At 39.6% G+C, this 12,843-nt stretch overlaps 1 long non-coding RNA gene across 1 annotated transcript; it reads right to left on the bottom strand.

The window, feature by feature from the left end:
• Positions 1–375: 375 nt before the first annotated feature.
• Positions 376–2,872, bottom strand: LOC120555020. Its single transcript, XR_005638620.1, has 4 exons — positions 2,823–2,872; positions 2,439–2,476; positions 992–1,086; positions 376–633 (listed from the first exon to the last, which is right to left on the bottom strand). It is a non-coding gene; the product is annotated as an uncharacterized LOC120555020 (long non-coding RNA).
• Between the last annotated feature and the right edge of the window lie 9,971 nt (positions 2,873–12,843).

The raw sequence follows: 12,843 nt of genomic DNA, 5'->3' as shown, positions 1-12,843 counted from the left end.
ACGTCTAGTCACTGTTGAATCAACGTCAGGTTCCAGTGTTGGATAACCATTGGATTTTGTTTTGATTTTGCAAATCTAATCACGCGTTGAAATAGCAACATCATTCCAACGTCACGTTTCTCAACATAGGTGAATTTGCCAACGTTGAATCAACATTGATTTTAGTTTAGATTTTGCAAATCCAATCAACGTTGAAATTTCAACGTCACTATAAAGTCCTGCTTTTCAACATAGTTTATTTTGTTAAACTGTTTTCACTAAAGTATTGATGTGCTCAACAGTAACACCAAACACCTTGAAATAGATACATAAACACTAGGAAGAAGCCAATTGGTCAAAGCAAGACCAGGAAGAAGATTAATAAAGACATTTCACTGACGTAAGAAACATGATTTATTACATAGCTGCAAGTGTGCCAACATTTCACGCAAGATAATTTTACACGTGTCGAACTTTAACCTTTAGAAAAATGGCCCAAACATTGGGCAACATTGAACACTGCTGGTTAAATCTTCCCTTCTTGTTACTTCTTTCTGCCACTGCCACCCGTCCTCTCTGGTGCATATATCAAGTATTTGGCCATGTATTTGTCTACTTTTGTTGTAGTTTTATCATATGAGCTCAAGACAGCGTCTGATGAGGGGAAAACAAAAAACAGATCAGTATTAGCAAACGCTAACCTCTCAAATTAAAATATTACAACTTTTGTGGCATTGCCAATGTTTCAAGTATATAAATTAGTATTTATCAACGTGCAAGGTCATTGATAATCATGTGCTTTGGGGCGAGCAACAAAAGGCAGTTGGTAGTAACCAGTGCTGCCGGTAGAGAAGTTAGTCTAGAGCCCAGAATGGAGTATTATATATAATATTAGAGCATGCTCTGTAGAGTCCTCCAACTAAAATGATTTTTCTTATGAATTATTATTCAGCTTACTATATTCAATTATTTAAAACATTTTCCCAAAACTTATATGTTAAAGCAAACTCACCACAGATTATCTTGTAGAGATGAGTCTTCATGAAGGCAACCTTCCCACTTCTTCCTCTGAGGCTCATTATGGCCATCATTTTATTTGTCATAGTTCTGCCATGGTAAAACAGATTTATATTAGAATATTATATTGCAATCAAGTTCATTATGAAAATTTTGCAGAGAGTGAGTAAGTGGGTGTGTGGGGGGAGTGCATGACAGTATATGACAGGGAACATAATCACTATAAACTAATACAAAAAAGGAACATAAAGTTAGTTACGCAGCCATTGACTTCTTGACATGACAAGCAGGCACATGATGAGGACGAGGAGTTTGTAGTGGTCACCAAGGTGAACAAGCCAACTGTCATAATGAAACTTTGCCAGCACTTTACAAGATTAATTATTTAACCCTTTTGTTGTCTTTGTTTTTTTATAGCACTTGTTGTCCTCCGGGGTGCATTAGCTACTACTAGCATAACACACACACCCAGGGCCTGAAATTAACACCCGACCACCAGCATTTTCACTACTCCGCAATAACCCCTGCAGTCCCACGTGCAGCCACTGACCAAGCGGGAGTGAGAACGGGTCAAATTCATTTCCTTGTTTCTGTTATGAAGACGAAGTGTGTGTGTGACTCAAACATCTCACATTTACCAACAAAACGTACAGCGAAAGACCGTGCAAAACATTTCAGACCATCCTGCCAACATGTAGACATTTTCAATCAATGTACGCTCTAATGATTTTTCACTGTAAAGTCACTGTTTCAATCCTGTCGGCTCTCTGCAGCGGGCGGGTCTGCTGCTCCGTTCTCCCCGCGACTGACACACACACACACACACACAATTAATTAACTAACAATGTCAAGATCAACAAGCCACTGCCAGTGACAGATATGTTCATATTTGATTAATTCAATAAATTATTATTTTTTGTCTTAAATCCACCAGCCATTTTCATATTATACCAACATTTGCAGCATCCTGAGCTTTTTTGGTTCCTAGGAAATCTCAGCCAGAGTAATTAATTAATAGTAATAATTATTATTCGCCCCAAAAGTTTCCTTTTTATTTTTAAAAGAACTTTACAAAACAAATGTAAACTTTTTGCAACTTTCACTGTCTATGTGAATCCCTATGCAGTATTATCAAGGCGTGCCCCCCCTACTACAGCACGTGAAGACGGCGCAATGTCCATGAGTAGGCTACCATGAATAGGACAGGATCATAGAGACACAGCTACCATGAATAGGACAGGACAGGATCATAGAGACACAGCGAGTCCTGTTTTTCACCTTTATGAGACAAAAAAAAACAACAACTGGCTGGTAAAAAGTCACTGTGGCAGGCTGGTGGTCAAAAAGGTTAACTTCAGGCCCTGCACGCACACACCTCAGAAGTGCAGTAAGTTACTTTCAGATTTAAATAGATGGTTGGGTTAGGTATGGGGACAACTCACCGTTGAAGGAGACTTTCAGGTCATGTTCTTCCAAATCTCTGGAAAAGAGAAGGAAGAAGAATGTGAAATCTCAACCTTATTTTTAAAGTTTGTGGATGGAAAGTGTGTCAATGTGCCACGTCGCACACACACTCCCCTAACAGTAGCGAGTTTCGTGGCACAACACACACACACACACACACACACACACACACACACACACAAAGGCTGTTGGCGGTTAGCTAGCACACGCAACGGCGGTTCGTTGGTTAAACTAGCTAGTCTGCCCATACACACAATATTAATTAACACAATATGTATTAATATATGGGCCAGAGTCAGACACACTCAAAATTTATTTAGGAATTTTCTAGTTATAAAATGTGACTTCAAAACTTTGCTTACCGTTTGAGCTGTTACCCCCAAATTCAGTCCGAACCGGTCCAGGTTAAGCTTAGTACACTGGATGACGACACAGACCCACTTCGCATGCATAGCGGGTGTTGTCTGGAACCGTCAGAGCCAATAGAATTCAGTTCTAGTCACCCTCTTTGTCTGACGGACAAACGCCGTCCTCAATCAAGCCCTTTTATTGAACGACATTCCAAAATGATCAATCGGACTGGAGTTGCTCTCAAAATGCAGCTGGGAGATGTAGAAAGCGCTTTTATCACGACCAAAGAAGAAATTCTTTGTCACGACTCAACAAACGTTTAATTTCAGAGTTGGTCTTTCACCGTTGTATCATTATTCATGTATCAACACTTTTTCAACAGTTAATTGATCAGCATTGTTTAGATGTTGGAACAACGTTATTTTTCTACTGATATATTTCAACAAAATGTTTAAAAGTGGCACGGTAAAAATAATGTTGATTTGACGATAAAACTCAAAAATTGTTGATATTTCTATGTTGAATCCGAAGTGAGTTAACAACACCACTTCAACTATTTGGTGTTCAACGTTGTTTTGACGTTGAATTAATGTTTTTTCATAAACTGACATTATTTCAACAATATTTAAACGTTTAATGTCAGTCGAATGCCAGCTGGGAACCTTAAGTCAGTGTGCACATTACAGAATCACATGTACACAAAGAATGTCTTGCCTTATAGTTGCATACCTTCTAACAATGTTTTGTGTTTAAACTTTCCTATCGGCAGATGTTGAAGCACAGATTTCCCTGCCTAGCACTCCCAGGCTAATCATGCTTGGAGGCAGCCACGTCCCTTGAATTTGTCCAATGGTAAGAGCTTTTTGACTATCTTTTTTATTTATATATATTTCTATTTTCACTATGTTCATTACAGTCTTCTTGCTACCACTATCATAGTGCAGACTCAGTAATAGATTAATATATGGGACTACTGTTGCGTGGTGATAAAGTGGCAAAAACAGTGATGTATAATATATATATTTTTTCTTTTTTTTTTTTACTGCTTTTTGTACAGATAAATCCAGAACAGAGTAAATGTGCTGCTAAATTCCGAACCAGCAAGAGCCCGGCAAAGAAGGTTCAATGGAAAAATCGGTCCCTGAATCAACATGTCGCCGCTCTAATCCAGGACTTCATTGAATATTACTGGCAGAATACCTAGAGCATGCCAGGTAAGACCCTTTATGAAGTGTACTTTGAAGTATTCCCTTTGCCTTAATATCCTCCAACAATGTATTTGTGTATCTTCATTAATTACATTATATTTATAATATTCTTATTAATTCATATGTTTTTTAATATTTCATGCATTCCAATTTTCACATTTCTTTGCATTGGAGAGTCAAATAGTGGACTTTTTCATGAGAAAGTCATTAGTCTTGCTTAGACATTTCTACATCAGCATCTAATTCCTTTTTTCCATTGCAGTAAAGAAGACGTCCACTCCACTCACACACACAGTGATAGATGCTGGGGTGGAGTTCTTGTTTTTTGGTAGGACTTCACTACAACATACAGTATGCACTCTCTCTCTCTCTCTCTCTCTCTCTCTCTCTCCCTCCTCACTCACTCACTCACTCACTCCACACACACACACAGGTTGGGTTTGTTTACAAACTACATTGACTCTCTTACACACATGTATTTGCCCACATGGATTCTCTATCCCTTCCTCTCTGGCTAGCACATCACACATGTACACACACAGAGACATGGACACACACACACTACTCTGTCACACATGCCGTTCTCTCTCTACCTCCCTCGCACACACTTCTGTCTAACTACAACATGCTCCTCTCTCTCATATCTTTCAGATGTGTTGGGTTTTACTGTTTGTATTTACTAATACTAGTAGAGAATAATACATTGATAGACTATGCTTTTCACATCTATGTCTATGTGTCATATCCTGTATATCTGAGATTGTGAACGGTTGGATGAAGTTTTACTGTTTGTTTTTTGAATTCTAATAATTGAATAAAGTTTTTTCAACCTCCACTTTTGCTTGGGTCCAAATGTATGCTCTGTTCTTATTTATTGATAATATTACTCTCTGCCTTTGGCCAGATTCCTCAGCCAGCTATGTGTTTAGGTATTTCACTGTATGTAATTATTTTTACTTTATTATGCGGCTCTTCACAATGAAAGTATAACGGCTCTTGAATGGGATTTCAAGTCCGCTGGGACTTATTCTCCGATAATGACCGGTGTTCTATCCCTTATGTATTCAAACAAAATATAATATAAATAAAAATAATAAAAATAATATATTACATTTAAAATATAATACTGTAAATATTATACAGTAATAATACTGGAAATAATGATAATACTGTAATTATTTTACAGTATTGAAATGTATATGCTGATACCCTCTACAGTAGTCTAATATGTACTGTGATTAAAAGTGCAGTACTGTGATTATTACCGTAAATACAGTTACAGTACATTTCTATGTACTGTGATTAGATGTACAGTAAGCATACTGTAGAATATACTACAGCAACTTACTAGCTAATTGCTGCCACCTGGTTGCTGTAGATTTCACAGTTTTCTTCTTACAGTGTATATAAGCATTCTATCACCCCTTTAATAACAATAGGACAATTGAAGTCTAGATTATGAGTCCATTTCAGCAGAGCCAACAGCTTCATATGCCATGGACATGTGAATATGGTGCTGAATTTGCCAGTATTTTAAGAAGAGAAATGGTTGGGACCTTGTCATGCAATGACAAAGCTGATATGCTTTATGTGAAGCCCAGTGGTTCTGGTGTCAGCAGAAAGACTTCTCTTAGAAAACTGTCCAGTGGAGCCTCTGTCTCCATTCCACCAGACAATGTTGGGTGGACGCAAGAAGAAAGGTCACTGTAGTCATGCCACTATGGACAGTGGTTGAGCTCGGGGAGAGACGGAATGAATCATGGAATGCACATTTTACCTTTGTGCCGTAGCAAGGCCTGATTAAAACTAATTGTTGAAATAAATTATTTTGTGTATCTTTTTACATAACATTAGTCATTACTAATGACATACGCAGTAATCAATCTAGCATACTTTCATTAAATAAATCAATTCAAGCTAAAATTGAAGAGTCTACAATTAGGCTATAAATGAGTCTGATCTATTTTAAGAGATTTTCTTTAAATGAAGTTAATACCTTTTAGAAAAATGTCACCTGGGGTAAAACTTCCCCTGCTGCTTCCACGATTTGCATTTGTATAGCTCACAGCATTTCCATTTACATGTTAAAGCCTCCCCTAGAATTAGAGGGAGGGGGACAGGACCACTGCCAAGCAAGGCCCACGTCAATTTCTGACAATTCTACGGCAGTTTTCGGTGTTACCTGTAAATTGCCGTGTACGTGTGTAAATACCTGAAGTTCCACGACAATTCGGCCGAATACTGACGAAAAATCCCACTTTTCATGCAGTGTCTCGCGTAGCTGCGGGAAGGTTCAGGCGCTCTCTGGCGGCAACAATCAACACACGGCTACACGCCCAACTCCGGCCAGCTTTTCCCCGGCCTTTTACCGGGTGTGGTGAAGCTATCATGCCCCTGCCATGGTGCCGCACTATTCAGCGCGCAGGAGCCCCTTCTAGCGTGTTGGCGTGTTAAGCAGGGCGCGGTTTGGTGTTGCGCGGGTGCACGGAGAAGAGTGCGGCGCCCACGTCGTGTCATCTGTCCCTAGTGTTAACTACCTCCAAACATTGGTGGATAATGATTGGGCTCGCTCTATGGTTAAAGCCTACGAGGGATACGGAGAGAGAGGTTCATCTCTGGCACGAGCTCCTCTCAGGATGCTGTCACTAAAAACAACGCTCCTCCTTCGCCTTGACGTTGGCTAAGAGGGTGTGTGATTTATGCGCACTCCTCTCCATTAGAGAGGACGGGAGCGTGGCCACTTTACAACCAAATCCATAATCACACCGAAAAACAACCCTTTCGGCGAGGGAGTTTTAAAACGACACGGATGAGGCGCTCCAACTGACTCCGCCCAGTGCGCACGTTATTCCAGTACGTTTTACACACAACAGACTTCAGACAAACACAGCAGCTGTTCGTTAACTACAGAGAACGCACAACAAGGTACGACTCTTTCAGAGCAGCGGCCGTCTCGTTGATACTGTGTGAAGCTATCATCCACGCCTGTTGCCTGGAGGAAGTGGAACCCCCCTCAGAACATTCGGGCCCACCCCCCGAGAGCGCGCTACCAGCATCCGCGGCCCCCTCAGCGGCGTAACGTAGCCCACATTTGTGCAGCTGCCTCCTGGGTGTCCCCGTGCTCGTTCATTTATTTGCTATGGTGCTTCTGAGTTCCCCATGACTCACGGCAGTTTTATCTGCACTTGATGGCGGAAGGATGTGCTGTCAGGTTTGGTTTTGCTGCTGTTTCCATCCTCCTGCACTTGAGTGGCTTGGAAGAATGTGGTTTTTTGCAACTATTAATTGTGATGTTAATTTTTGCACCATAAAACATTTTCACAACCCACATGACATGGGCTTACTAATGATGATGATGATGATAAGGTTTTTCTCATCAAAATAATACGTGTTCATTAAACCTTGTTCAGTGAAAATAGGAACTGAATTACTCTACGTTCTGCTTGTGAACCTTGGTGTCCAGGTGGCGTTGACTACATCAGCCTCGCCCTTAACCCAATAGCGATAGCTCTTAGAGGGCGAAGCCTCATACAAAATAGAAGATTCTATGAGTATAGGGCGCAACCTCTAAGATTCGGGCACCTTGTTTCCCCAACAATTGGCTGAAGAAAAATGCTGATGTTGGGGAACAGATCTCTTGCGCTACTTGTAATATGCAGTATCTGTTGACGTAAGAGAGGTCCGTGGCGGGCACAGGGGCACGAGCAGAAAATTTACCGACTGCACATGCGTGAAGGGATAAAACCAATAGCAATAGCTCTTAGAGGGCTGCACTTATACTCATAGAATCTGGAGTTAAAATACGTAACTATCGTTCAATATACAGTGAGAACAGACATAGGACACACGTTTAAAACCACGTTATACCCAAATGGCTGCTTTTAAAAGAGTCCACAGAGTCTAACAGCATTAAAGGGTAACTACCGTTTTTTTCCTATGTTTTTGTGTGTAAGTGACTTATAAGAACAACAATCTTTGAATTTGGTCCAGTATTAGGTGTGAACGGCTGGAGGACCTGAGAGCTTGGCACGTAATGTAGGGTGCAAAAGTGTGGAACCTGGCGGGGACAGGCTGCATATATGAAAAAAACACCTAACCCTAAAAAATTCTAACAAAAGGTTTCTCAGCTGTTTTTGTAGTATTAGGTGTCCTTAATAACATCCTAAAAGTTTACCAAAGTTTGACCACTATAAAAGTGTAATTTTCAAGATGAGCGTCCAAGATGGGCAGGAAGCCCTCAAAATATCCTAACTCCTTCATTATTTGACCTAGCCAAGTAATCTTGGTGTCTAACCCCATGTTTTCTGGGTCTATGAATCCATTGGACTTGTCTAAATTGCACTGACATGATGACATACTTATGGAATACATTTTGTGAGATAACTGTAAGGTTTTATCTTTTTGGGGTGGAATCAGAGATGTAAACGATTTAACCTATGTCACGTAACTCCTATTCAGTATGCGTTTTTGACACACATACCCTTTTTGCTAAAACACAGACTTGACATTCAATGTTAAGGTTATCCCACCCAAAAGTAACTTAAATGACTTTTACCCCCACCACCACACCCCCTCCTACAGTATGGTGGGAGTAATTAAAAAAAATCATGGAATCAATTTATAAACCTAAATGTAGTCTACATTTTTGACTCATCAAAGTAGCCCCCCTTTGGCAGATATAACAGCTGAACACACTTGTGGCATTCTTTCTACAATGGAAATCAAATATTCTTCAGAAAGTTCTTCCCAACTCTGTTGCAGAAGTTCCCATAAATGTGTGCCACTTGTAGGTTGCTTTGCTTTCACGTTTCTGTCCAGTTCATCCCAAACCAGCTCAGTGGGGTTTAAGTCTGGTGACTGTGCTGGCCCACTCCACGTTTTTAAGCTTACCATCTTGTTCTTTGTTGCTAAGGTAGTTCTGGCATAGCTTGGACTTATGTTTTGGGTCATTATCTTGCTGTAGGATGAACCCCTGACCAACTAGGCGCATACCAGAGGGTACTGCATGGCGCTGCAAAATGCTGTGGTAGCCGTTTTGGTTCAGGGTGCCTTTCACTCTGTACAAATCACCGACCCTGGATCCAGCAAAACAGCCCCAGACCATCACGCTTCCTCCTCCATGTTTGACAGTTGATGTCACACACTGAGGAACCATCCTTTCACCTACTTGATGGCGCATAAAAATTCACGCGTGATGAACCGAAGATTTCAAATTTTGATTCATCAGTCCATAGCACCTTCTTCCAGTCTTCAGTAGTCCATTGACGATGTTTCTTGGCCCGGCAAGCCTCTTTTCTTATTCTTACTCGTGTAACTAGCAATAGCCTTCTTGCGAGCTCGACATATCAAACCTGCAGCTCCAAGTCTTCTCTTTACAGGTGAAACTGAGACTTGCTTATTACGACCACTATTAAGCTGTGCTTGAAGCTGTTGTCCTTTGAGCCGCCTATCATACAAGCTGTTGACTCTCAGAAACTTGTCTTCTGATTCTGTTGTGGCTTTGGGTCTGCCAGACCTCTTCCTGTCAGAGTTTCCCAAGTTTCTAAGTGCCTTTTGATGGTGAAGAAGTCACTGTACCACTGACAACTTGACTTTCTTCGTAATATCTCTGTAGGAAAGACCAACATTCTTAAGTGTTATGATGGTCTTCCATTGTTAATTTTCTTTTCCTGCCATTTTTATAGCAACATACTACTTTCTGCAGTACAATACTGTTCATACAATGCTAACGGTAAATGTACCACAGTGTGTTCCAACAATACTTTTATACAAACAGAGGGGTGTTAGTAATCCAGACAAGTTGGAACACCTGTGGAATTGGTAGCACCAACATTCAAAGCTTGATCAACCTCCAGAACAGCTTTACGTTGTTAACCCATTTCTTGTTCCATGAAAAAGGCCTTTTTGTAAAATTCTGAAATGTACATTATTTTTCAGTTTTGAGTAACTTACTTATTTTTTTAACCTCAAGCAGTTAACTACTTACCGTTGGACCATTTCAAGCTATTCATTGGACTTGAACTGCTCAAATTTCAATATATAAAACTAGAAAGATCGGGTGTTCTAAAACCTTTGACCGGTAGTGTATATTACAGCACAAATGTCTTATTCTCAGACACATGCTCAGTGTCATTTTTGGGGGTGGTCAAAAGAACATTAGAAAAGATTTCTAACACATGAGAAAGGCCAACAATGTGAGTGTAAGAGAGGATGACATTGTTGGATTAGCTTGAGGAAAAAGTACACTCCAACTTTGAACATGAGTCATATTGTTGTAAACCAAGAAACTTGCCACATTTGCTGTAAAACTTAGAGAGATGGCTCTGATGTGGTAGAGGTTCATCAGAAGGGAGCTGATGGACAGAAACCACCAACACTAGGCAAAATGATGCAAAATATGCAAGAATGTAAGGGAAATTTTATAATTACAATTACATTTTATATATATATATATATATATATATATATATATATATATATATATATATATATATATATATATATATATATATATATATATATAAAAGTGTGCTTATTTATCATAAAAATATGCCCATTAGAATATTAAATGGCCAAAACATGTATAAGGTACCAGTGTTCATGGTGTAGTAGGAATACAAAGGAGTAATGGTCTTTTAGAACCGCGGCGGCCATTTTGGAAAATGGGGGCCTTTCTTGAAGTCCAACTTTGGTAAACTTTTAGTATGTTTTTAGGTACATCTGATACTACTGTAAACCACTGAAAAATCTTTTGTTAGAAGTTTTTTGGGGTCAAGCCCATATTGCAGCTGACTACCATGTAGGGCTCTATAATTGAGTACCAGAATTTTAAATGAATTCTAAAATTAACAGGAGGCCAGTTCAGAGAGATTAAAATAGGCGTAATATGTGAACATCTGTTATAGGGTATACTGTAGCGTGCAGGCTGGAAGAATAAATATATATATATATACACAGACCTTTTCCCAAAAAAAAATTTGAATATCATGGAAAATTAGCTTATTTATTATTTCCATAATTCCATCTAAACGTTTGAACTTCCATAGATTATAATTCAGGGCTCAAAACTTAAACAATAATTCACGAGTATTTAGTTGTTTATTTGTACATAATTTGGGCTTTCAGCTCATAAAACCCACGAAAACAGGATTTCAAAAATTAGAATACTGTGAAGAAATCACCATGTACTTCTCAGTTTTTGCAGAACAAAAGAAATTAGGATCACATCAAATCAATCAAAATATGGTACTTTCAAACGATCGTCAATCTTCAATACTTGGTAGGGAATCCCTTTGCCTTAATCACTGCCGCGAGGCACTGTGGCATTGAGGCAGTCAGCCTGTGGCATTGCCCGGAGTTATGGAAGCCCAGATTTCCTTGATGCTTGCTGTCGCTCTTCTTCGTTTTTGGGTCTGGTGCCCCTCATTTTCCTCTTGATAATACCACACAGATTCTCAATGGGGGTTTAGGTCCGCGAGTTGGCTGGCCAGTCAAGCACTGTGATGGCATGGGCATCAAACCAGGTTTTGGTGCCTCTTGGGGGTAAGGGCAGGGGGCCAGGTCCTGCTGGAAGATGAAATCTGCATCTCCATACAGATCCTCAGCAGAAGGAATCATGAAGTCCTCTAAAACTTTCTGGTAGACTGATGCGGTGACCTTGGATTCAAGAAAGCAGAGTTTACTAACACCTGCACTGGACATTGCACCCCAAATCATGACTGACTGTGGAGATTTCACACTGGACGTCAAGCAGCTTGGGTTCTGTTCCTCACCCGTCTTCCTCCAAACCCTTGGACCTCGATTCCCAAATGAAAGGCACACTTTACTTTCATCGGAAAAGAGGACCATGGACCACTGGCCAACAGTCCAGTCCTCCTTCTCCTGGCCCAGTTGAGACTCTTCCACGCGGCTTCAGGCTCAGGCACGGGCTTTTGACCCGAGGAACACGACAGTTGTAGCCCATCTCCCGGATGAGTAGTGTGTGACACTCAGTTTAAAACATTCATGCCCTGTCAGATTTGGGCTGATTTCTTCACAGTATTCAAATTTTTTGAAATCCTGTTTTCGTGGGTTTTGTGAGCTGGAATCCCCAAATTATGTACAAATAAACAACTAAATACTTGAAATCATTTAAGTTGTGGGGCCTGAATCTATAATCTATGGAAGTTTAACGTTTTGAATGGAATTATGGAAATAAATAAACTTTTCCATGATATTCTAATTTTTGGGAAAGGGTCTGTATATATATATATCTATATCTATATCTATATATATATATATATATATATATATATATATATATATATATATATATATACTACTTCCACATATCAACTTCTTATGACTCATCTTGCGTGCAAGTCTCATCGTTGAAGTTTCCAAACAACAAGAGCAGCTCTTGTTGGACACATTTCTGAGGGATTTGATATCTTGATTACAGTCTCTGACCTCACAGTGAAAGATCGTGCTTTATTCAAAAGAATTTAATCAACTGGTTTTCATCATGTCCCTGTGCTTTTTGTTTCCCCTGATCACTAATCTTGATTTTAGATACACAGGGAGAAGTACATTTCTCTATAAAAAGTGGGGAGAGGTGGAATAAAACCCGAAACAAAGTTAAATCTGCCCATTCTCTAAATAGTGTTTTAAAACATCTAAAAAATAAATGCTTTAGTATGGTGAACAGTTTCACAAAAGTTGGTCTGGTTTCTGAATTTGCGCATTTTAAATTTTATTTCTACTTCTAATTCATGTTCTGATGTTTTTATTAGGTGTATTAGTTTAATAATGGGATATTAGTAACATACATGTCATCCCCTTCTCC

This window comes from Perca fluviatilis, unplaced genomic scaffold, assembly GCF_010015445.1.
Source record: "Perca fluviatilis unplaced genomic scaffold, GENO_Pfluv_1.0 PFLUV_unplaced_scaf_10, whole genome shotgun sequence".
Taxonomy (NCBI): Eukaryota; Metazoa; Chordata; class Actinopteri; order Perciformes; family Percidae; genus Perca; species Perca fluviatilis.
This window is presented reverse-complemented; position numbering and strand designations above follow the sequence as displayed.